The sequence below is a fragment of the Athene noctua genome, chromosome 1 (assembly GCF_965140245.1).
Source record: "Athene noctua chromosome 1, bAthNoc1.hap1.1, whole genome shotgun sequence".
NCBI classification, from domain to species: Eukaryota; Metazoa; Chordata; class Aves; order Strigiformes; family Strigidae; genus Athene; species Athene noctua.
The window spans coordinates 80,502,485-80,528,686 of NC_134037.1; the positions used below are offsets into that span (position 1 = coordinate 80,502,485).

Consider the following 26,202-nt stretch of genomic DNA (forward strand, 5'->3'; position numbering starts at 1 on the left):
GCAATGAAAAATTAGCCTTTCTAGAATTAAACCAGCCAAATTCTACTCTACCTTTCCTGTACATGAGAGCTGAAGTACATGGGAGGTAAATTTCTGAAAGTGATAACCAAACTTAGTCCAAGACCTGAGTAATCACTGACTTATCCAGGAGAAGCTTAGCAGGCTAATGATGGTTGACAGTCTGATTTACCTTTTATGGTGGTATAATGTTTTGCCTTTAATGGATTCATTTCTGGTTTATATTGCTATAACCAAGAGGAAAGTCTGTTTCTAAGGCAGAAGGGAAGTTTATTCTTACAAATAACTAGTGAAGTTTTCAAGACTCCCTAAGCAATTAATTACCCCACAACTTCAAAACAGAAATATTCCCTGTACTGTTTTCTAGGACTTCCTCCAATATTATTTTAAAGGTCTCAAACAGAGAGCCTTTGCCTGTTCCTGTGAGCAACTGTTCTGCCATCTTAAAGATGGCATTGTCTGCAAGATACCCTAGCTGCTTCCTTTAAAATGTTCCTTCTCCCAGTCTTTCTCATATTTGGAGGCACTGTGGAAAAACTGTCATCCACAGATTCCAGATGGAACGTGGTGGCTGTCCTGGGTGTCACAGGTGCAGCATGCCACCCTGCCATGCAGAGGGATCTCCAGCTGGCCCTGCCGCTTTGAGTGGCTTTGGAGGCAAAACCAGATTTTGGAAGCCCCAACCACAACAGCAGAAGTGTCTTGGAAAGACAAGTCAGACCCGTTGAAGGTCAGGAGGAAAAGGAACCCACTGCTAAAGCTCTAGGAAGGAAAGTGTAGGGCACAGGCTGGCCCTGCACAGGGAACACATGTGGCACATTTTGCTTGGGGTGAGGCAGAACCAAGTGTCCTAGGACTCAGAAGCAAGTGTCATGAACTGCTTTGCACAGAAACGAGGTGTCCTGTGTTCTCTGACTGGTGGCTTCTTGTGTATCTGAGAGGCAGCATCTCCCATTTGGTTTCTACATCCACTTAAACTTTACTTTGGGAAAGAAATGTAAGTGTTGAGTGCACACCCATGGCAGTTTCCTGCCTCTGGCAGGTGTGATGGACTGACAGCGTTAGCCCTTCTACTGTTTTGCCAGAAGGCTGGAGCTAATGTATGCAAATACAGTATGTCTTAGAGCCCCTAGGGTACATGTTATTTGACTGAGGTGCTTTCATGCTTTTGAACCGGATTTTGCTCTTATTTACACTTCCCCTCTTCTGCTCCTCTGATATTAATGTTGCTCCTACAGCAGCTTTAAAAGTCTACTTTTCATCCGCCTGTTGATATTTTATCAGTATTTAGTTCAAGCAAACCCTCACTTGCTGGTCGAGTTAAGAGTCTTCTGTGAGGCATCCTTATGTCTGTGTCAGCACCCTTTGTGAGAAGGTTTGTCCTTCACTAATTACTGCTTTTGGATCTCCCCAGGTAGCAGAGTCCAGGGAAAGAAGGAGGAGACCCTTTGCAGGAGTTAGTCAGTTTACATTTATGTGCTATTAAGAGACATGTCCATCCTATTGCATTTTAATGGTTGTAGCTATTCTTTCTATAGAACTCCAAATCAAGACAAAGCACTTCAAACAATGCAAATGTCTTTGGTAGTGTTCAGTCTATTACCTGCATATGAAGGATAAAAGATCCTCAGCTAAAACTATCCAAGAGCTTCAGACAGTCCAGCCACTTCGTCCACACAGATGTGCTTTTCATCCCACTCCTGAAAACCCTCCTTCGTCAGGGCTGAAATTCTCGTCCTGTAAGAGCCAATTAAGCTACTGACTTCAGTAGGGGCCAGATCTTTGCCCAGATGTTCCTCCTTTGCTTTAACATCTTCCTGCACTCCTGGGCTCCTAGTACCACTTTGTTCCACTCCCTGTCACACACTTCATTCCTTTTTTTCTCCCCAATTGACAAATAACTATTTCTGGCAAGCAGCGGAAGTGGCAGAGGATGCTCACTAATATCCTTGCCAGATGATGTTTCCATACAAGTGGGTCAGTGTCATGACTAGCGCAATCATTCTGGGGGATACTGTGCCCTCATTCATAACAACAACCAGGCTCTCAAAATCCCTCACATAATATAGCTGGCAAGAGCATCCTGTTATCTCCCTTTTTTGACTGTTAGCTGGTACAGGCTATGCAGCCTCATGCACTCTGTGCACTGGATACAGCTTTGTGAAGATTTCAGTTTAGTTCTTCTATTGCTTTTTCTGCTGGGTCTAATCTAATTGCTGTCATGATGCATAACTGTTGCTTCAAGTGGTAATAGGAAGACCTAGGAAATGCTTTTGAGCTTTAAAATCTCCTTAGGACAGCTTCTTCCCCTTCCAGAAAATTTGCTAAGCTTCTAAAACTTGTACAAATAATTGGGCAATGTGGGAGAGAACTTAGACTATAATACTAACGCACTAAAATTCAATCACTTATGCACACCATGGCATCACTTCAATAGATAGAGCTTAGTAAGCATTAGATTTACAGCCATGTTTTTGCCAGCTTTGTCTGCAGAGTTAAATTCTTCAGCAGTCTTCAGGACTTTCCTGGATTATTCTCAGCCAGACAGATCTCATCTGCCTCCCTTTCCAATCCTAATAGCATTCTAACATACAGTCCCCTTCTCTGTCTGTCTGACTTTGCCTTCTTTGGCGTTTGGATCTTAGCTACTCTTTTTATTTTCCCCAAAAGTTTTGGCTTGACCACTGCTTGAAAGACAGAGAGGAAGAAACAATTTTCAGGGTACTGTCCTAAAAACCTATTTGCGGAATTTCAGACAACTTAACCTAATAGTTAGTTCAAGCCCAAGCATTACAGAAGTGGGACTGGGTTTTGAGGACTGACAACTCCTGATTAACATCTTGCACAAGTGCTGCTTCTCAAAAGATAAGGGATAAGAGGGCTGGCTGTTACTTAGCGTGTTTGATTCTTTGGTGCCTCCAAACACTTTGTCTGCTGACTCTCGTTCAGTCTCTGTTCCATTTTTTGTCAGGACTGGCAGTATATTATAGGGCAAGTTATGGAGTAGGTAAGACTTGGATTACTGTTGTCATTCCCAGTTTGTTTCTCTTTTCTGGGTTGGTATGGCAAGTTAATCTATTTATTTTGGTACAGAGCAATTATGGAGATACTGTGAGATCCTAGTTGGACCACTTCAGTGTTTCCCTGGGACCAGCTATAACTGTTTCAGGTAATTTGAGTGTGTAATGGGTGTAATTAAACAGTTTATTTATATATTATGCAGCTTATTTCTATACCTGGCAGATCTTTGAACTGTGCCAATTTAGGAGACACAGTATGTGCTATGCTTCTGGCAGGAGTTAGCAATAAATCTGCAAAGAAAACCCCTGGACACATAGCACATAAAAATCTCAGTCTGGTCATGGACTACTGACATGCTCAAAGGTACAATGCCAATGCAACGACCTTAAGTTGAGACCCAATGTGATGAAGTCAGGAATGTGTAATTTAAAAGGAAGATAGCAATTTCCAATACGTAAGCATGGAAGGATGCCTTGAAGAGTGATTAATGTGGCATCCCATTAGCTTTAAGTACTACAGAACATCTGGCATATTTCCCCCTTGACTGCAAATTTCTGAGCACTGGTGTTATGTCATTTTACAGTATTCATTTTCTCCCCATCTCTATAAATCATCTTAGCAATTGTTGTTCATATGAAAGTAATTATATAAATGCACTTGATTAAATTAGCTTTCATCTAGTACATTTTTTTTTATATGGGCATTTCCCTTCCAAAAATAACTCAGAGGAACTGATGCATTAAGTTTGTGCCATATGACAGAGATTAGAGTCCCTCAGCACTGCTAAACCCGTACATTTCAGCACACCTAGGGCCCAAATGCTGTACCTGGGGTCGATCCACTGGGATCCTCTCACATAGGTACCTGGGCAAGATTTTGTTCATGGAGACAGACAACTTACTGAAATTTTAATGAAATTCTGGAACCTGGCATTACTCATTCAAGTTTTGCTGATTTGTATTACCCTTGGAGGTTTCATCTTCTCAAAAGTCAATCAGAGAATGACAAAGACCAGACTGCACAGCACAGTGACCTTGGGCTCTCTTCTGTTGCCACGTCTTGGGTGCTTTAACACTGAGCAGATTGGGTCCGAGTGTAAGAGGATAAAGTCAGAGTGATTAGGGATTTGTCCCATGACTTCAGCACTGTTGGGTCCTCTTGAATGCCTTAAAAGCCCTCATGAATTATGGACATAACTGTGCATGCCAACACACACTTTTGAAATGGTAATTTTTTTGATGTCTCGCAGTTGATGAAACAAAGCAAAATAAACCACCAGCTCAAGGAAGGTAGCAGTATGACTTAGGCTCTTTATGACTTTCCCCAGCTGCTGTCTTTTAAGTGTGGAGCAGAACTGTACCTGGTGGCAGCCACAATGGAGGTGAGGGGTGGCTCCCGATCCTCAAAGCGCTTTTCTGACCATGTTCAGCACCCAGCCCTGGGTGTTGTGCTGCAGTATTTCAGCTTGGAGCATTACAGAATAAACTTCTCAAAAATACCCACCACTTCAAGCATGGCCCTCTTTCTCCCCCAACCTGTATTTTGAACAGCAAAAGAAGGAAAAGCTTTTCATACAGGGATGATCACACATTGCTCCTAATCACCCACTCTCCTTTCTTCAGCGTCAGCTGTTTTGCTGTGGCAGGCTGACCTGTCTTCACTTTGGTGCTAGACAAATCTCAGTGTGCAAGAGTTTAGAGTCGAGCAATTCACCCGAGGGAATATGAGGTGGAAAGAGGAGAGAAGATGAACATATCAAACCTAGGATACATTACCACCAGTCCCTCACTGCTGCACACGTTAAAGCAAGGAGTGACAGAAGTGTAGGGCAGGGAGAGGTCTCCTCTTCACAGGCACTTGAAGTAACTGGTGCTCTGCTGTATTCACAGAATGACAATGGTTGTGACACTGCACTAAGCAGAAAACAACCCCCACTCTGTATCTGCATGGGGACTTTTTTTTTTTTGAGTGCTAGGAACTGTCTTTAACCGTCTCATGCCAAGTGTGCTTCTAAATAGGAACTGTTCCTGGAGTGTGTGAGTTGCAGGTTGTTTGCCCTGCCTGGGCTTATTGTGCATCTCAGCTTCTCATCCAAAAAGTGGGGAGTATGGTACTTCACCGTCTCACATCTGTACTGTAAGGATGTATGCATTTCAACCCTATCTCATGCTCTGGGTACCAGTTAAGTATATACATTAATGTGCACCCAGGCACAGTGACTCATGGTTTCATTCTTTTCTTTTTTCTGCAGCTGGAGTCAATGGAAATAACACCTTGATTTATGTTATCCGTACATCACACTGCTTTAAATAACAGATGCAACCTTTAGTATCCCTCAAATTCCAATAGGCCCTATAAACATGCTTTTTTCCACTGAACAGATTCTTGGCTTCAGAGAAGGAAGCATCCTCCACATCTTGAGAAGGGTTTTCTTATTCTTTAAATCATTTTATACTAATCAAGATCTACTATCAACAGTGCAATTAAGCCCTGTGAAGTTAGGGGAGATAAAGGTTGAAATGAATTACATGTTTGGAATCCTCAATTAACCTCTTGATCCCTAGGTCGTCCAGAGCAGGTCACCCACACCCAAGCAAATACAGCACTGGCATCCCAAAAAGTCATCAGAAATCCTTCTAATAGCATTCAGGATTCATAGTAGGTAGCAAGTATCATAAGAGGTTTGATTTGGATAAGCATGGACAAGGTTAGCTGCTTATCTGAAATGTTTCCAAATGACTGTAGTCTACAAACCCTGTAAGAACGGGCTTTGTAAGGTGACTTGCCCTAGCTTTTTGGTTTGGTTGGTCAAAAAGAGAAAAATGGGAAATAATTCCATATTGGGAAAAGGCCCAATGAGGAAATGGAGTAGAATTTTGTATGATCATCTCAGATTTGCCCTACATCCATTTATTTTTTGAAAATTACTTCTTTAGAAGAGACAGTGTGTTGTAACAGAGCCGGTTAAGGCAGGGATTTTAACTTTGCACCGCATTTGGCGCACACAAACCTCTTCTACTAAAATACATTTTCAAGTCTGCAAAGTCATGCACTTGTATTAGGAAATGCCCTGATTAAAATCATCCACATGGCTTCAGTTCATCCCGTTCAGAGGTTCCATAACTCCCTGGTGTCGTACAGCCTGTGTTGCACTCACCCTGCCTCAGCCCAGCCCCTGGGCACAATGGACGGTGCTTACTTAGGAAGCAGCTGTGCCACACATCGCTGCCCCGGTGGTGTTTGGGGTGCAGTCCCACGCCTTCTTTACCATGCAGCACTGCAGGAAGAATCACTCATTTCTTCATGAGCCTTCCTCAGGACTTTACAGTCAGCACCGAGTTGCTTCACAGGTGTTTAGAAATACCTTCTCATAATAATTCTTAAATAAAATTACAAGCAATTTAGCCCCTTTCTATACATGAGAGATATGAGGCAGAAAGTGGGTGAAAGCACATATCCCATGGACTACAGTTTCAGCTTTAAGTGTTCAGCACTTCTGACAGTGAGACTGAAGGGGTTTTAGACGGAAATCAGAAAATGGGGAGTAAACAATCCCTAACCCTGTCAGAGTGGGGGTTTTGGGGCATGAGGGAGGGTGTCCATTTTTCTCTGTGAACAATGCAGATTTGAAAAGCAACATTTTTTGCATAATGTTTGCTGTGCTGTTGATTTTGAATGTGACAATCATTTTGTTGCTATTTTTGTTATCTTAAAGGCCCATTTTTTTATTTCAACCTGAAATCTTGCATTAAATATATTAAAAAACATTAAGTAAATGTTAAATGACAATCCTGTGTGAGAAGTCTGGCTGAAGGGACTAGCTTAGCATAACACCAACATCCAGATTTGGAAGGGGGGGGCTCAAATTTCTCCACAGCAGCCCTCAGCTTGTATTCCTCCCAGTCGCCTGCCACCCTGGGACCAGCTTTTCCAGCTTTCTCAGCCAATGAGGACATTCAGCCAGGACGAGTGTGGTCCTGACTCAGCCAGGATCCTCCTCATCCAGATCAGGGTGGATGAATCCCCCTGAAACTTACTGCAGTCTCCTGCTGGCCCTCACCCTAGGTTTTTGTCCCCTGAAAACCAAAGTAGATAAGGAGTAGGAACAGGTACAGAGCAGCATCTCACAAAGTTCCTGCACTGGGTCATAGCTGAAACATGCCCCAAAAGCACACCCAGATCCCCCATTCAGTTGAATATCTGCTGCCCCTAATATAAAAAGGGGCAAATTACCCAATCCTCCAGGCCATAAATTGTGTAAATTCAGTGCAGCTGTGAGGCAGAGTCTGTGTTCCCCTCTTCTCTGCCAAAATGCTGATTATGGTATTTGCCTAAGCAGAGACTCAGCTTGCACAGAACTGGGCTGTTAAACTTTGAAATCAGTTCAGGAGAGCTGGGCAGATCTTTGTTACTCTCTACAGCAGAGGGCATGTTTGTTTGCAAGACTCAGTCTCAGTACCAGTATTTCACACAGTGAATGACGAGTGTAGGAAGTAAATACGGGAGACAAAGGGAAAGTTGCCAAGATGTAGCATTTTCTTGAGAAGTTGAAGGCTGGGTTTATGTATCTGAAAGCACTCTGCCCTTTTGTTCCCGGACAAGAAAAATTCCAGGAGAAGGATGGTTACACTTTCTTTGGCAAACCTTCCTCCTTCCCAGAACTGTCCCTCTGCAGAGGCCCCATCTCTATTCAAATAGGTGAAGTATGTTGGCACTTACTGCAGGAGGTTAATATTTGAAAACAAAAGCAGGCAGACTTTGTTCACAGGCATCACTGCTGTTGGTAACATGCATGCTCATTCAAGGCAACTGCAAAACAAATCCCATTCCTGGTAGCTGCTGTTACTATGAGAATGTAAAAGCTGCTCATCCACCACAGACAGAAGCTGGTACTGGAAGACTTGTGCTAAAAAACTACATGTACTCACTGTGGCAGGATTAACAACACTGCCTGCACAGGCTATTCCTAAATATAGTTTAGTCTTTTTCAGGATGAGCTCTGACTTATTACATGAACATAAAGCTCCACAGATAATAAAACACATCACATCAAAACATCATCCTTTCAGTTCAAAGATGCTGCATGTTTTACTGCTTCACAGAAAGCAGTTTCCTAAGTCATGAAGCTCTGCAATGCCGTGAAGGTGCGATGAGCTCCAACCGCTCGCTGAGCTGCCTCATAGTGTAACCGCGAGGAAACACCACACGTCCGCCCCCTGTGTCACTTTGTTGTCTGATTGGCAACACTCCTGAGATGAACTTGCCATAGTGAGTTCAAACAGATTCCTGCTTGTGAGTCAGAGTAGGAATGGATGCAGAGGAGCCTCCAGACTGGCACATTGCTATTCTGGAAACCACCATAGTACAACATGATATTGTCCTTTTGTGCAGTCTCCCAGTAGTGCACCTTAAAGAGAAGAATCAGCAGCATAAACTATGTTTGTTTCCACATGCAAGTAACTGAATATTGCTTTTCATTGACATATATACAGAGGATGTAATGCATGGCAATACAGCATGGTATTGTGTAAGATAATTTACATTTAGGAAATGCTCTATGTTTTCTCTCTCCTGTATGATTTTGCATCGGGTCATTTCACTGAAAGCAATTGTAGAGATCTCCAAGCCAAGCAGGCAGGGGAAGTAGAAAAGCAAACATACATTAATAATGCTGGTAATGCCCCCATTAATGTCTGTCACTGCTAGTCTCTAGATCAGTGCAGTCATCAAACATCTGATGGGATGAGTGATAGCCTGGTACCATGCAGCCAGAAGCCTTCCTTTGAAAAGCAGAGAGGCAAACCCGGTATATCTGAAGCGAATTAATGGCAAATTGACAGCAGCCAGGCAATATTGAAGCAGCAGCCGGAACAGCTGTTGCTGATGTTCACCTGTTTGTTCTGTCATCCTGTGGAAGCCACGCAGAGGCTGCCAATGCAGCCTGCACATGCAGAAAAACTGACTGCTTTGCCTTGGCTGGCTTGTTTGTGGTGGATTCTTTGTCTTGAGCCGTTGCCTTGGTTTTTTGAAGCTTGCTTTGATTAAGCTGATAGTTGGCTTTAATATCAGCCTTCACCCCTATTATCCTCTCTTTTGTCTCCTCATTTCAGGGTATAGTAAAAGCTATACATAATCCTTTGCCACAACTGAGTTTAATTCTGCCCTCCCTCTGTTTCACACCTCTAAAACAGTACTGAGACAGGAAGGGGTTAGCAAGGCTTAGCTGAGCCATGCCAAAGCTTTCTGCCCCTCACCCCACAGCAAGATACTTCTTGGGGGAGAATACAGGTGTCTAATCCTAGCAGCAGAGCTACACTCAATGATCCATAGGAAAATGGGGAAAAAAAAAAAAAAAGCAGATTAAAGGATTTAGTAAGTTACACAGGGACGATGCTTTATCAGGAGAGGAGAGGTAATGGGCAGCTCTAGCCATCCAACCACACGTTCCTTCATGCTTTCTCTGTCCAGGGAATTGTGTGGCTGTGCAGAAATCGCTTTCATGAGGTCAGTGTGTTCACTGGGCTGAAAAGAATTGCCCTCCTCACGACTTGCCTCAAAAGAGCAGGACTAGTGCTTTTCTCTCACGCTCAAGCTGTGTAAATCCAAATTTACGCCACAGAAGGTAATTGAGCTCTACGGATATGGGGAGATAGGCTAAAGTAGCTCAACACTGATGACCACATCATCCTAGAAATTGATTCAGGAGGAAGGCTGACTAGAGAAATCTAATTGCTAAAGTGCAGTGGATGTGATGATGTACAACATATATTAAAATATCAGTGGTTTAAAGTACAATAGCCATTTTGGTAGCAGAACACAGGTTTTTGCATCCCACTGGAATCTCAGTTGACATATAGGAAGCTTCATGACAGGGCTTAGAGGAAATTTTGTAGAGGGTTGAAAGTGGATTGTAGTTCCCTGTAAAGCAGCACCCTGATTTGGGAGGTTAGACTAATTGTCTAGGACTCTACGTGTTTATGCAGCAATGTAATGTCATACAGTATCTCTTGGAACGATGCTAATAACACAAAAACTTTTCTATTAGATTTGTGATTGTTGTTTGTGTTATGAAGCTCCTAGAGACCCCAAGGCTGAGTCAGGGTCCCACCATCTTAGGCAATATGGAAATATGTAGTAAATGACCATTCTTGCTCTCAGAATCTTTATATCCAAAATGATACTGTATTTTCAATTTATATTTTGTGACAGTGTATTGATCTATTACTTTTCATCTGAAAGACTCTGTAAGCACTTCTCATTACTTAGTGTAGTCACAGTGCAGGATAGAAGAGTGCAAGTGCTAAATATTTACAACGCAACACAGCAGTGAAGAGATTTTAGCTCAAGACAGATGAGTAAATGTTTTACTAAGGGTGAGTGCTAAGGGAGGATGAGTGTCCATACAACCCAAACAAGAGGAGAGTGTTTAATGTCTTGCTTGAAAGATTCATGGGTAATAAACTACACAGTTTCTGGCTTCATCTTACAAATATGGAAATGATCCTGCTTGGGTATGAACATTAGCTGCTGCAGTCATGCATCCTCTTGGCAGCATAGCCAAGGAGCATCCCATTCATCTATTTCTCCCTGCCTCTGCCCAACTACATCACTTCCCTGCTAGCACTTCTGAAGTTAAACAACTCTCAGCATTGCTGGCCAAATCCCTGCTCAGTGGTTTACGTAACTGTGCTTGCAAAAATTAGCTTAAAATGCTTTGTAAGCTGAACCTTTCAAGGTCTATTACGTAGCTCACTGGTAGAATTCTGTATTACAGCAAAACAGCTCCCCTTGCAATAGAAGCTGTCAGGGTTTTGTTGTTCTTATTCCCTCTGTCTTGAAAGTTGTGATGAAAAAGCCCGAAACATTGTAGGCACCACACAAAACTGGTATGAAAAAGCAGCACTGTTGATACTAACGGCATCATTTTCTCAGTTGAGAAGAAACCATGGGTGCTGAGCTGAAATGCATATTGTTTTGTTAATAGCAATGCTGCTGATGGAATCTGCAGTACTGCTTAAAATGGTCTTCAGCAGAAGATGGAGTTTGGCTTTCATGTTCTGCTTCTCCCAGTGTGGAGCAGGAAAAAAAAATCTGGATTCAGTGTTTCCTTGGAGTATTTCTGGGTGACAAATAGGTAGAGTTCAGGCTCACACCACTTCTGGACCTAGCATGAGGCATTCTACTTCAGGCCTTAAATGTCTGATGCTTATAATAAATGTGAAGATACGTGGCAATGTACATTATTTCTACAACCCCTGCTCCCTTCTGTTTCCTGTCCATCTTCTCTGCTGATTACATTTTCTCTATCAGAAATGCTGATAATGTTAATCTCATCCAGATACATGTAAAATGGTTATAAAAGGTTCATGAATTTGCAAGTGCAAAGGACATGCATGATGAGCAGCCATCACTGACCTGACATTTACTGTGTCCATATATGGATTAAATGTCAATGAAATTTCTATAGGGTCAGCAGAGGGAAGTGAGGATGCTTTAAAAGCAATGCTTCCCCTCTCCTCACCCTGCCACCTTAAGCAGGTGTATACATTGGATTCCTCTGAGCTTCCCTTATAGAATCAGAAAAATTCATAACAACACAAGAACTCCATGGGGATGAGCACATGTTATGGTCTAGGCCAGCAAATGACCTTGATCATGAAATCCCCATATCATGGTCAGAATACCTCCCCGTTTGGTTCACTTGCAGTCCTTGAACAGAAGTAAGGAGTCTGAATTACAGTAATTGTACAGCCTATGAGGAACAGTGCATTCTCAAATATCCATAACATCTCACTCTGTTCATTTGCCTTACCTTCTCTGGGAAAAAAAAACAGCGTATCAGATATCTCATGCTGCTTTTTAACATAATGCTATAATGTATTACCCTTAGGTGTTTAATTTCCTTATTAGCCATTAACACCATATAGTGCTCTATATGACTTGGCAAAGGATAGCTGGTTTAAAGAGTTAATGGCGGGGGTAGAACGAACAAGGTGAAAAAACTTGAAAGATCAGTAGTTGTACTTGGATTAAATGTAATTTTATTGGTTTTGTGCCTTCCCTTGATACATTGGGTATATTCTGTTTTGTCTGAAGTCTGGTTTTGAGTAACCTGAAATAGCTCTGGTGGCCTTCTGACAGAGTAAAGTTGGAAGTTAAGGTATCTGTGTGCAGAGCTATCAGAGCTACAAAAGCAGCAGGCTCATATTTCCCAGTCATCCTGCATAAGGGTCAAGACAGTGGAGGAGGAGATCCAGCAAAATGTCTGGGAGGAACAGGAGGAGAAAGGTGTGCCAAAACTTGACCTGACAGTGGAAGGCAGATAACCTCACTTGTTTTCATCTCCAGTCTTTCCTTTTCTCTCTGTCCTGTCACCTACTGATGATCTTTCCATTCCTTTTCTTGACCTTGTTGCTGAAACAACATTTAGATGCAACTCATGATTCCTGCATGTTTGTTTGCCATGTGGATCAGCTCTTTGTTCAGGGCCCGTGAAAATGTGTGACCCCAGGACTGCATTTACAACACTGGGGTTTTGAAAGCGTGATGGCGATCACATGTCATTTGGGCTCCAGCTGGCATCACCTCTACCTTCCAACAGGAGACTGGGTCATATCATGCTCTCAGGGTACCTGAGTGAGAAAAGGTTTACTTCTTCCACAACAAAACTTTAAAATCTTTTTTCTCCTACTGTGTGTAAGAACAAGATTTATCATTTCTGAATAGAGATGGACTCCTTCATTGACAACCCCAAGTCTGAGGCATTCATCTGGCATGGTGAGACTCCAGGTTCATAGCCTCTATGTGTTTGATATAGGTTGTGCTGATTACAACTAAAACTTGCTTTGGGGTCTATCCTAAATGAGGTGCTACGCTACTGACTACCCTGGCTGAGAATGCCCTGACTTACTTCCTGATGAAAGTGAAAATTCAGACAGTGAATTTCTGCAGCAATGAGTACTGGGGTCAGTGAGCTGGCCAAGTATAAAAAATATTTCATTAAAAACATTCCTGAAAACAAAAAGAATCACATTCTTTGGCATTTAGAACATTAAAAGGTTCTAAATGCCAATATTGCAGGTACTATTTTCCCCTCAAAAAGCTCCATTTGAACAGATGAGCTTGGCTCTGCTCCTACAGTGATGTAATTCAAGGAAATTGTCCTATTGTACCAGCAGCCACTGGAGTCAGAAGATGTCATTTACTTCATCAGATCTGGGCCAGGTGGGCTGAAATAATATCCATTCTACACGTTTTCCATGCAAATGGTGGGCCCATGTACTCTTCTAACCCAGCCCGCCCTCAGTATACTTCCAGTTCAGTCCTGATCTCATCCCACACGCCTGCATTTCCAGCTCTTTACAAAAACCTTGAGCTAAGCGTTTCCTCCTTTGAAGGAGTAATTAGCTCCCAACAGGGAGGAAGTCCATCCTGAAATACATTGTTTTTTTCTTATTTTTTTAGCAGGTACAGCTGTTTTTCAGTCTGATTGAAATGCTGTAAATGGCCCTCCACTCAAGCTGGCAGAGAACTTTCTCAGCAGGAGGTAAGGCAGCCAAGCCTGAATGTTTGCTTTATAAAAAACCTTTAAATCCTTTTGCCTGACTCTGCTTAATTGTTTTTGAGTCCTTGGCAATTGTCTTTGTTGCTATGTAATTTACGGTTAATGTTGACCCAGCAGCTTCCGAGTTATCCTCTTTGCCCAACACCAAGGAAACCCGGCAGACTGGTAAGAGGAGCTCCAGGGATGCTCCTACTGCAAGAGCAGCCCACTATGGCTTCCAGTCGGTCAGAGTTTGGACTGTTTTGCTTTTTTTCTGTTAGACAGCTGGCTTGAATTCAATCCATAGAGAGCATGAGTAAAAATCGCTAGTATCTGAGGGCTTCTAAGATGCCTGTGAGGTTGTAGGATCTTGCCCTGCTGTCAGTAGATAGATATCCTTGGTTTTGAAAATGCTGCTGTAATTTTCACCCTTTGTTGATAAATTCAGCAGAAAGGCCAATGCTGAATGGATGTGGAGATCAAACTGACTCCAGTGGATCACACTGGATGGATTCTGGAACAGTGGCAGGGTCCTTCTCATGCACTTTTGATGTTGGAGCTGTATCCTCAGTAAATGGAGGACTGCTGAATTCATGTCCCATGACGCTTGAATTCATGTCAGCTATTTCACTGAGATGTTTAATGTGCAGTAGTGATGAAGGCACAGTAGAGATGAAGTTTTCCTTTAGCCTTTCTCCATCAAGGACCAAAATGCAAGGAGAGGGTTCATGGTCAGACCTGCAGATCTCTCCTTCTGTGGGGAAAGGCCCTCCCCAAAGAGACCAGTCAAGAGGGAATGAACTGAAAGCAGGACACCCCCCTGCCTGCTTCACAGACACAGCAGTTAGACAGACCTGTTCATGCTTCCTTTTCAATTCACTTTGTGAAACCTCACGCATTGTGAGGTGTAAGAAAAAAATCCAGATGCTTTAGGTATTTGTCAAGGACCATGGACGTCTTTCTAGTCCCGTCCCAGTTACAAAAAGATAAAATCGTGCCTTACACTGCATAAGCAATGTGTGTGCCTCCCAGGATGGGTTTTAAAAAGGTTTTTCTCTTGGTGCTCAGGCTCGCCATGGAGTTGTGGCAGTTCCAGAAATTTCTATATGCTGGCCTGTTTGTACATTCTTTGTCTGCTCCAAATGGGAGTCAGAGCTATTTAACTTGAATGTCTCTCTGCAATTACCGTAGCTCAGTTGATGCTGTCACTTGATAAGTTGCTGCACTTTGTCTTTATGTCTCAGCCTTCAAGAGTGGTAAAACTGCAGCAAATACTTTTATGACCCCCCTTTAAGGATTTTATGGCTCCATTATGTATGTAGCAAAAATACCTAGGTATTACACAGGTCTTCAAGGTAGAGTTTTATACAGAGAGGTGGATAAGGCAGCAGGGCAAAATTCCCCTTCGATGTATCATTAGCAGTGGCAGAAGCCAAGAATATGTATTCAGGGATAAATAGTTTCTGTGCAGGATGGAGCTGGCTTTTGTGTGTCCCTGGCAATCAGGACACCTGTAAATGATTTTTAAATCCAATGAATTATAAGAAAGGATTAAAAACTCAGTTGTTATTGATCTGTTGCCATAAGGAATGACTCGAGAAGGCTGGCTGAAAGGATGTTTTTTCACACTGTAAAGCAAAGTGTATCTATAAAGTATTATATCCTGTTATGATCTAGCTGATGCTCTTGCCTCTAAAAGTTGATAATGCAACAAATGAAATTACAGACTTCGACACTGTTTAGCACTTAGCTTAAGCTAAGACATCCAAATTACTGATTAGACCACTCCATGCTAACTTGGTTAATTATCTTTCATTTCTCTCCCTCTGCTTTGCAAACAAACAGCTGAGGGATTATAGGAGCAAGGACAGTGTACAGTTTTATTACCTATTATCACTAGTTGTATTATACTTCCTGAAATTATTGTTCCTTCTGTTATACATGAAAACCATTCACCAAATAGAATTGCAAACTGAAGCACTAAAGGGCTATAGCTGAGACATTTAGGCCCCAGCTTTTATTTTTAAGGGCTTTTACAAATCCTGAAGTAGCTACTAATAACTTTACAGACAGTCTCAGTGCCACAATGGTAAAAGCACTAGGAATTGGAATTTTTGACTTGCTGACACCAGCAGGATAATTCTCTAAACCCCCTAGTGTACCATATTTCCATTCATGAAGCCTGCATACACTTAACAATGGCACCTCGTGCTTGGAGCTCCATACTGCAGAGTGTGGTGGGGTTTATGTAAATATAAGGCTGCTATGGTCATTTATGAAAGAAAACTAGGAGGAGGAGGGAAAGAGGCTGCTCCATAAGCAAACATACCACGTGCATGCCCAGCACCTCTGGATTCACAGCCCATGGAGGTCACACTTTTGTCTACCCCACCTCCCCCTCAGAAGGACCCAGTGCTCCTGGATATGCTCCTGCACAACGGCAGCAACTCTCTTTGGAGAATGGGGCTAGAAACTGGGGTCTCAGGTTTTACTGCTGTGCAATAGACCCTGCTGGGCAAGCGCTTTCATGTTCAGTGGGGGTATCTGTAGGAAACCTTTGTGAAAGAAGATGAGAGCACAGTGTTTCTTCCAGAATGAGCACAACAGGGGCAGCAGCAATGCACGATTTCCCTTGCAGTAACTTTGTCATTCAGCCACCTGAAGGCATGAGGGGGAAGATCTGGCTCCATGCCACTTGCTCAACAGCTCCATGAAAAAGCCCACTTGAGTTTAACAGGGAAAGACAACCTTCACCACAATTTTTCAAACCTTCTGAAGAAGTGTTTTCTTCTGCTGGGCTGCTCTAAATTGCCCAGAGTGATCCATTTAAAGCCCTCAATACCTGCTCCCTGACACAAATAATGCAAATGGTGGCAACAAGGTTTGTGTGCCAGACTGTTCAGGAGAAGCTTGGCCACTGTCTTAGTTTTGCTCATATTCCTGTCACATGCGATAGTTACCAAAAAAAGCAAACACCCCGTTGAAACAACCCCAAGCCAGTCCTGCTCATGGTGAAGTTGTTCATACAGCCACTGTGAACAGAACTGGATGGAGAAACTAGCCTGGACACTAATATGTGCCATCATTTTGCCATGGAAAGCAACCATCACGTAAAAAAAAAAAATCAAGCCGTATGAATGCAATGGCAAATCTGAGTGAAAAAGGAGATGGCGTTCTGCTCTGGACATTGGAAACTGTAAAACACATCTCTTTTCTCAGGCTGGTGATGTCAGAAAAATGCTCTGTGACCCGGGGACTAAATAAAACGTCAACAGACTTCTAAATCCAGCAAAGCAAGACAGTAAAAACTGAGTGTTTTCTGAAAACATCTCTTCATATAATTGAATGCATTTTCCCCAAACACTATTCACAGCAAATCATCATTGACATATAAAGCAGCTAGCACATTAATAAATCAAAAAATCTTACCAGATCGTGTCTGTATATATAAATTTATCTTGCTGATCGGATTAGGTAAGTGAGGAGTAAATCTTCTAAAAAACAAAGTGCTAAAATAGATTGGTTTTTAAATTACTCCTTTTACACCCTGACTTTAAAAATGAGTCCTTTTATGCTCTTCCTACATTAGAAAATGTGAGGGATCCTGTCTGAATTGCTCTGTTCATTTTACTGGCATTAGCTAGCATGACTTACATCATGGATCCAAGTCCATACATTTACAGTGCCACATTTAAACATTGCAATTTCAAATTATACCTGTAATCATATTCAAAACTTCAGAATGCTTTTCAATGAAACATGAACATGTTACATAAGTTGAATTCCTGAAGCTATAATATTAGGCATCATAAATATCAGTGCAAAAAAAAATGTACTGTATTCTGGAAACCAAATTTTAATTCTGGATAAATGCCAATCCCAGGGCTGTCAGCCTGCCTGTGAGCACTGAATTTGCAGTGAGATGTTTATATGATGACATTTTTAAAATTATATGTACTGAAATACTGTCTTGGCATTATTAATGTGAGGGGAATGGCTTGGACTTGGGTCAAACTCAGGCTTACCTTTGAATGTACTTAATTTAGGCCCGTCTGTGAGTATTTCTCACAATCTAATGCAACAGAGAACTAAAGTCTTGAGTAGATAAGGGGGCTGTGGTCCAGAGCAGTACTTGCAGGAACAGGCACTGGGCACCAGCAGCAGTAATGGAGAGACAGTGACCTGTGGTCTTCGTGTCTGGCCAAAGGGAATCCCTACATCCCTCTCTTCTGCTAAAGGCAGGAGATACTGCGGGTATTTAATATTTTGTGTGTATAGAGAGCTGTTTTCAAAAGTGCAGGGAGTTTATCTGGCCTGTTTTCAAAACCTACCTGAATGTGGTCCCACAGTCAGACTTGGTAAGTCGTGAGAGACTTGTTACCTTCAGGAGACTGCCAGAAAAGCAAGACCCTGGAAAGTAATCAAGTGAGAAAATGCAGCTAGCGGAAAAATATTTTCCAAGTAGCTGTGAAAGTGAAGCAAAGAAGGAAGGGAAAACCAAATGGAAGTGCATGTACAGCCCCTGTAGTGCCAAGAGCATCTGCCTGCCTGAATTGAGAGCTAATGATGTTCTACCCCAATGCATAGCATTGCACTCTCCTTAATTCAAAGCATATTTTGATTAACCTCACCCTGAAGGAGAATGTGTGGGTTTAAATTACAAGATAGAAACAGGTTCATGAACTCAGGCAGGTTTTACAAAGAGGCCATGAGGTTAGCAAAATTCCATGGGGCTCAACTATCCCTTGTACAAACATTAACTAATTGACAGTGACGTGTTTCTCTCACTTCTTATCCAGACTGAGACCGTCAGGGCTTGGAGCAAGACACCTTCCCCTGTCATCTCAGCTGCTTGGGGTGGGCATCACCTCATCCACTGACTAATACCAGGGGTTGGCTGGCCATGGAAAGGTGATATTATAGTGGAATACACTGAGCAGAAACAGAGAGGTAATGAAAAGCTCACGTGTGTGGGCCTATTAGGGCTATGCTTTTGGTGGGCATAAGGCATCTCAACCCACAACCAGCTAGAGAGGGACAGTTTTGCGAAGGAATAGGGAATGGGCGCTGTTTTGGTGTCACCCGAACCTGAAGCAGCCTCCAAAACTGCCTTCGTCCCATGAACTCTGCTCATCAGTCCTCCCGGGGGGCCTACTGAGCCTCCTTCCTGCCCTGCTGTCTGTCACCTCCCTGGTTTGTGTTGACCCGCTCATGTCAGGGAAAGGCAGCAGGCACTAAAACAGCCCACATGCTCATTTAGAAACACTCGGGCATTTGGTCTTAAAGATAACATCAGACCTCATTAAGCCCACACTCTGAGCAAATGTTTTCCTTCAGCCCACTTGTCAGTTTTAGGATGACAGAAGCGCATCTTTCAAGTTTCTTGGTAATCCCAGTGAGATAACATGTGCTGGATCAGGGGTAGTAAGGGATTTGCAACCCAACACAAGCATGCTTGCTGCTCTTTGAAGACTGATCTGTTTTGTTGAGGTGTTTGAAAAACGAGAAACACATCCCTGCAACTAATGTCAACCTCTGACACCATCAGGCTCCCAAGTCAACTGACTTTCGCTTTTCCAGATGTTGCATGGAGAGCTCGGTCTCACATGCATCCACAACTTCTGGATCCATACTTTCACCCAGACCGACTTTAATGGAGCTGGAAAGTATCATGTTGTTCAGATGGTTAATTTGGTTAAACATTTAACAAACTCTCTCTTCGTGATTGCAGCTATTTCTTGCTGGTCAAACACCGCAGGCCTTTCACAGGCAATGCATCCACAGATTTCACTCAGTACTCAGTCTGCATTGGAAATACAGGATTCAACACATTATTTACAGGCAAACTTCTAAGTGTCTAGTATCCTGTGGCAAAGATAGATGCCATTTGACCTTTACTGGCTCACTGATGTGAGCAAAAAGTATCATTCAGAAAAACATGAGAATTTTCTTCTCTCAGGATTTTCCTTTCCTTCCCCCTCAAAAAAATCTTTTTAAAGACCTTGGAAGTGAAAGGCAGAAGCATGTCTTCTTTGCAGAAGACCACATGGGGCTATAATGTGGCTTTTGCAAAATAGCTAAGCTGCCCAGGGTGCTAACTGGAAGTACTTCAAAGTCCAACCTACAGAATTTTCCCCAAAACTGCCCTTTGAAGGATTAGACCTCCTGAAAGTACTCTGCCTGGGTCACACACACAGTGAGTCAAAAGCCTCTGTTTGCTCTTGGCTTACAAAAATTGAAAGTCAACAAATTCTTGATCCTCAGCCTATATTTTCTGTTTTTCCTTCTCTGCCTGTACTCCTAATTGAGGCCTCAAGCGTCACAATAAAAACTTCTAAATCAGGATTCATTGCCTGTAAAAGAGCTGCAAACTGTTATATGCTTAATTTAAGAACATGTAGCTGATCTAGAAATATATTTTCTTATTATTCTTCTATTTATACTTCATTTAGGAAACACATACATATTCATCCTTATTATTTTATTCCCGTGAGTGTTCTGGTTTAGTAAGATAACAGAGCACCTGCCCAACATTAAGCAGACCACTATTTTATTCAAAAGCAATTGGACTCCTGAGCTTAAGTGCCCTGACAATTAGTGCATCAATAGCCACTTCCAATCTCAAATCTTCCTATCCTGGTCTTCCCAGAAATTTTTCCTGTCCGTATTGTGCTTTTCTTTTCTCCAGGGACTCAGTGCAGGGAATGACAGGGGCAGTCACACCACAAAGGCAGCATTCCTTGTGAGGGACCTGAGGCTTTCACTAACATGGCTGAAATCACAATGGCCTTTTCTGCAGACCTTCAGCTTGTAAACTTGTAAATAACAATATAATTCAGGATTTCCTATAGGTTGCTTTAGCATTATTGCTGCTCGTATTTTTCCCAGGCATTGAAAGTGCTTTATTTTTCCCCAGGTAAATTAATATGATGAAAAAGCAATTGTGACTTGAATGCAAGAATGTATTGTCCAGAAAAAGATAGAAGGAAAAGTGTGTATGATAAGCTAACAAGTAATGTGTGTCAGTGGTGTCATAAACTGGAGAAACATGAGAAATAAAGGCACAGATAAATTAAACTTGCTTTGGTAAAGTCATCTGGAGAATGAACAGCAGAAGGGGCTTTGTAGGTTAGTCTTCCACATGCACACCAGATCTCTAAGCTCTGGGTTGGAATGTGAATAGAAATCTCCACACTATTAAAATGACAACTGTTAAGCATCACTGTAGAAATTTTATCTTTCTAGCTACACACTGCAGAGCTAATAATTTGAAGTCCGGTTATTCCTAGAATGACAGCCAAAAACTTTCATCACCAAAAATGTAATCAGGAGAAAATTATGACATTTTATATGCAGCTTTGATAACTGGTGAAGATATTGCAGACAAGCTTCTCTTAACCATGGAGGATCTAGTCACAGCACATTCATTAAATTAAAGAGAAATGAAAACATGTTGAGATATTTATTTTCCAGTGCAAACTCTGAGAAATGTGTGGGAATGAGTTAGTAAAGCCAAGTGGCCTGAACAGCTCAGGGACTTAAATGAAGTTTCTTGTTTCCTTAAACCAGGACTACAAAACCTTAAATAATTTGCCGTCTCAGCAGAAGGAAAACAAACACTTGGAAAGAAGTTTGAATTTAACTGGACTAACGACTCCTTAAAAGAGTGTCAGGAATTAGACATGATTGTGCAAAGAGTAGAAAAACAGATGTAAGTAGTTCCTTTCCCACTTTACAGTTCTTCTGTGGAATTGGACCGGTCTGATTTTATGTTTTCATGGATGATATTGGTTCAGAATGAAATGGTACAAAACAGAACAAATACTGATGAAATTTGCAGGTCACCCAAAACTAAGGGCACTGCAAGTAAAATGGAGGATCCAGATATTACACAGAGAGATGTAGATGCCTTTCAGAATAATAGTAACAAAAGGGGCTGAAATACACTTGTACAAAGTACTGGAGATCAGTAACAAGAATTTTTATCCTGACACAGAGGTTCATCACTGGGGAATGATAAGAGAAGAAGCCTGCATAATGAAGAGGTAAAAAAAAATTATATTTCTTCTTACATGTCTCCAAGTAAGATATTTCCAATAGATTTAGGAAAACAGGAATGCCAGACTGTAAAATGTTGATAGTGCTTTATCCGGAATATCTGCAGTATTGCAGAAGCCAGCATCGAGGGGCCACACGTTCAAGCAGAAGCATGTGCAGAAAAGGGTTACTAGGATGAGCAGGGTAGTGAAAGTCCCATCTTACAGAAAGAGAAGAACTTTGCTTGTTTGGTTTGCTAAATTAAGCCTGAGAGTGATATGATTGCTTTACATAAGCAAGTAAACAGAAGGGAAAAGAGCTGGGAGCTGAACAATACTGGCACAAGAACAAATGTGTATAAATTATCCATGAATAAATTGAGGAGGAAAATCAGATTTCTATTCACCAGAAGAGTGAGGTTCTGCATCTGTCTTCTGGTAGGAATAATTAGAACCAAGAATCTCAGCAGCTTTCAAACACTGTGAATGGGAATATAGTGCTGGTCATCCTATCAGCAGAATACAGTCAGTAGCTGAAAAGCCCCTTTCTAATTTGATGTTCTAACTTCTGCTCACATAGTAGGGAGCAGAGATGCTCTTGGGATATTTTCAAAACATTATTATAGATAAGGAACCAAATATAAAGGAATGCTGAGGTGAAAATTAAACTCAAGCCCATTTGTCTGTGTTTGGTATTACTCCCATGCAAAGAAAATTATTGACTCACTTGGATGCGTTTATGTCTTGTTCCATTTTGTTCACTGTGAGCAATCTTTGCTACAGACACAAGAGGATAGTGGGCAGACAGTCTTGCTCCATCACAACATCATTTCAGTACCAGAAAGTCAGTATAAACCAGGTTGCTTGCTCTGCAATCGCAGACCATGAACGGAGCTGTCATGGTTTCAGATCTTGCACTGGCAGGGCCCCTTAAGATAAGTCATTTAATGTTTCTTACCACCAGATGTTGGGAGTTGTCTGCAGGAACAAGAGATGATTTTTTGTGTTGTTGCCCAGCCATTTGTGTCTGGGCATTCACCGGGCATTTTCACTCCACCAGGCATTTTAACCCTTGTCCTTACAGCAGACTTTCAGGAGCTTGGCTCTCCCCCAGGGCTGTGAGTACTGAGTATCCCTGATGGTCTTGGTACCTCCATGAAGAAACCAGCCTGCGCAAGGAGGAAGACAGAGGAGTCTCCAGGAGACAGAGAGAATTCCCTCTCTGAAGGAGAGAGTGTGTTGCTTAGGAAATGAATATTTCTCCAAGGTAGAAATGTGTGGATGACTGATACTTCTTTTCTTTACCAGCAATTATTTTCTTTTTTTCTCTTTTAGTGAAACAAAACCAAGTTATTTGCTTTTTAATAGTCTCTGAACTGAAGAGAAAAACCAGTTTGATTCAAATTATAGGCTTCTTTTAGGAAATCCTTGGGTATTTTCTACAATGAAAGAAACTGCAAAATAAAACACTGCCTTTCCAGGGGACATCACTCATGAGTGAGAGTGGAGCAGTAAGGTAGAATTAGGCAGAAAGAGTATTTGAACCAAGTTCTCTCAGTCCTGTAGCCTTGGACACAAATCTCCAGTACACCATCCGAGCTCCCTGAGTTCTGGGCACAGGCACAGGAGTGTGCTTCTCATTTATAAACAATTATGCTCTGCAAAACTGTGAAATATAAATTTGGAAAAAAAAAAAAAAGCTTGAGTGATTTGGTAGCCTGATGGCTCAAACAGTGGGAAGAGCCGGACACTAGTCTTTGCTCCAGTGAGTGCTTACCCACATACACAAATAAAATATGTTTCCAGGAGATGCTAAAAAGGCCTTTCTGTTAGTTCTCTGTACAGCTCAGCAGCTAGGGCACTTTCCTGAAAAACAGGGGTTGGGAAGACTGATTTCAGCTTCTGTCTACCTCCTGGCAGAAAATGGTCTTGAACCATGATCTCCTTATCCCTTGCTGGGTCTGCTGAGACACAAGCAGCCAGAGGAAAGCCACCCTTGCCTTGTCAGTTTTGCAAATCCACCCTTGAACCTAGCTTCAAACTTGAAGGCGGTCCTTCCAGAAGTGACAAAGCAAGCTGGTTTGCATCTCACCTCTTCCTTATTTTGAACCAAACTATTGAATGCAAACTGAATTCACAGATATTTTCAACCATTCCATTTGCTGGTGTGAGGGATTTTGTTTTGATCAAATAGCACGTTTACCACAGACATTTGCCAAGCTCCAGCCTCAGGGTTATTTGGATGGAAAGTCCCTTCCCGGTCAGGCCTGCCCTTGTTCCAAGCTCAGATCCCCCCTTCTCCACTGCTCTATCTTACGTGGGCTGCCTTTGTTTTCACAGAGCCTTTTGTTTGTTATCTGCCTGTGGATCCAGAGCTGATGTTCTTTTTCTTTCCATCTCAAAAGCGTGTTGTGCAAAGACAGCACTGTGCTGACAAATTAGCAGGGGAAAATAGCATTATTTAAGCACAAACATCTCAAACTTTTGTCATGGTGCTCTATAAATACAACACAACAGCGTACAGTGTCTGCTCGGATCAAATGTTTGCGATGAAAGGATGTCTGCGAATCTATTTAAAGGGGATTAAGATTTTAGCTGGCTAGATTCTGGGTCATTGGTTTAACGTCTATATTATTCAGTACTGTAGTATCTGTCTGCTAGACAGATTGCTTTAACATCTATCCTACGGCATAGTGCGCTAATTATGCTTCCCATCCTCTGCAAGGCATTTTCAGATCTGAGCTCGAAAAGTGCTGTACGAGTGGCTGCTATGCCTATGACACTTTGTTAGCTGCCTGGCTCTCCCCTCCCACACTCCCCAGCCCCCTGACTGACACGCACACATCCATGTACTGTGCTCCTTTGTGGAGTCCTTGTAGGCACATCCTCTAACAAGCCATGTTTATGCTTGCCATGCTAAACTGTCAGAGGATACAGTAGCACAAATATACCCAGAACTGGCACAGTCATTTTATTTTTGTTTTAAGGGCCAATGAGAAAATCAAGGGAGACAGGACAGTGTAGGAAAGGGAAACATTTTGTGTCAGAACATTTCAATCAACCAAGCGGGTTTTGACATGAAAATATATTTTTGTGTGTGTTCAGATCTTGCTTTCTCCTTTCAGCTGTGGGTTGATATAAAGGAGAGAGAGAAAAAAAAAAAAAAAAAAAAGAAGCCAGATGATTTAGTGCACAGAACACCAGAACAGATTTGTTCTCTGGTGGAAGCTGTCCTCCTCACTGGATGGGGGGGAGGGGGGGGGGGGGGGGGGGGGGGCGCAAATCTGCATTTGTCAGCTGCAAACTGGATTTCCCACTTAGGCTACACCCCCTTGCCCCGTGCATACATATTGGGGAAGGTTTAATTTTCCAGCAAATTTACTGCTCACTGAAAACACCCCAGCTCTTCCTTTGCCAGCCCTTTTGCATCTCCCAGCCCTGTTGTATGAAGATTAGAGGCAGATGTGCCTACAACCAACATCCAGGAGCTTTGTCTGCCACTGCAGAAGCTCCCTCCTGCCCATGCCCCCCATGAGATTTCCCAGCAGAAAGGCATGCTCTGTTGTCCTCACCAAACAGGAACAACAGAACTGTGATGACAGAAGTGTGATAAATAGAGAGTAATGTGTCCTGCTAGACAGAATAATGCGATTACATATGAACTGCCATATCATATCAATTAAACCATTGGCCCTTTTAGTCCAGCAAATCCATCCTGCCACAGTGATCAGTGCTTCGGGGAGAAGGGGGAGAGAGAGGGAGGGAGGGCAGGACTGACATAACTTGCTTAAAATAACCCAGACGCTGCCGCTGCTGCTCGCCCAGGCAGGATGGGTTCAGGTCCGGCACAGGGTTGGGGCAGGTGTGCCCACAGGGGCAGCCTAGCAGGGGGTAAGGTTCCAGCTGCACCAGGACTCTCAGCACTGCTGGTTTTGGGGTCTCTGCCCCAAAAAGGAGGGAGAGGGAGACAAATAGCCCCAGTCAGCTGCTCCTGGAGCTATACGTGCCAGCAGTCCAGGCAGCACAGTCTTGTCCTTCTGCCTGGGTCTCCTGGGTCCAGCTGATAGGAGCATTTGTCCCTCCTGGGTGACAGCTGACAATGTCCTGAGCACTCACAAGGCCTGGACTCGCTGTGACAACTTAAGTGTATGCAATATGTGTTTGCCTGGCCTGCTCTCCACCGTGACACAGCTCTTTGATGTGGAAGACACAGTGCCTGCCTTGAGCAAACCTGTCACGGGAAGATCCGTGAGGCAGAGGGAAGCACTCAGCAGAAAACGTCCTGAGCCCTCACTCTGCCGCCCCACTGGAGCTCTGCTGACACCTTTTCAGGCAGCAGCCCCAGCTGCTAATGCAAGGAGCTAATCGCTGCATGGGGTGATCCTCAGAGATGTGTGCTTCTCATGGAGAGACTGTGGGTTTATTTAAACATGTTTTGGCTGTTCACTCAAGTAGTTATGTATGGCCTTTCAGACACTATTGTCATCATGAGTTAGCCATGTACATGGTCTGAGAGGGGGTTCAAATATAGGATACTGAAATTAATTTTGTTTATAGGGCAATATTAATCTTCATTAAATCAGG

The 26,202-nt window shown here is 42.6% G+C and overlaps 1 long non-coding RNA gene across 3 annotated transcripts in view; it reads right to left on the reverse strand.

Annotated features, from left to right (window-relative positions):
- The window catches only part of LOC141956277 (uncharacterized), an 89,860-nt gene that overhangs the window by 16,539 nt on the left and 47,119 nt on the right, over window positions 1-26,202 (reverse strand). The window contains exon 4 of one of the 3 annotated variants that reach the window (XR_012632869.1): window positions 12,074-12,671. The exons of 1 other annotated variant lie outside the window; for it this stretch is intronic. This is a non-coding gene — a long non-coding RNA (uncharacterized LOC141956277). Of the gene's footprint in view, window positions 1-12,073; window positions 12,672-17,926; window positions 17,993-26,202 lie in introns of those variants that run through there. One more of the 3 variants, XR_012632870.1, reaches the window with a different exon arrangement.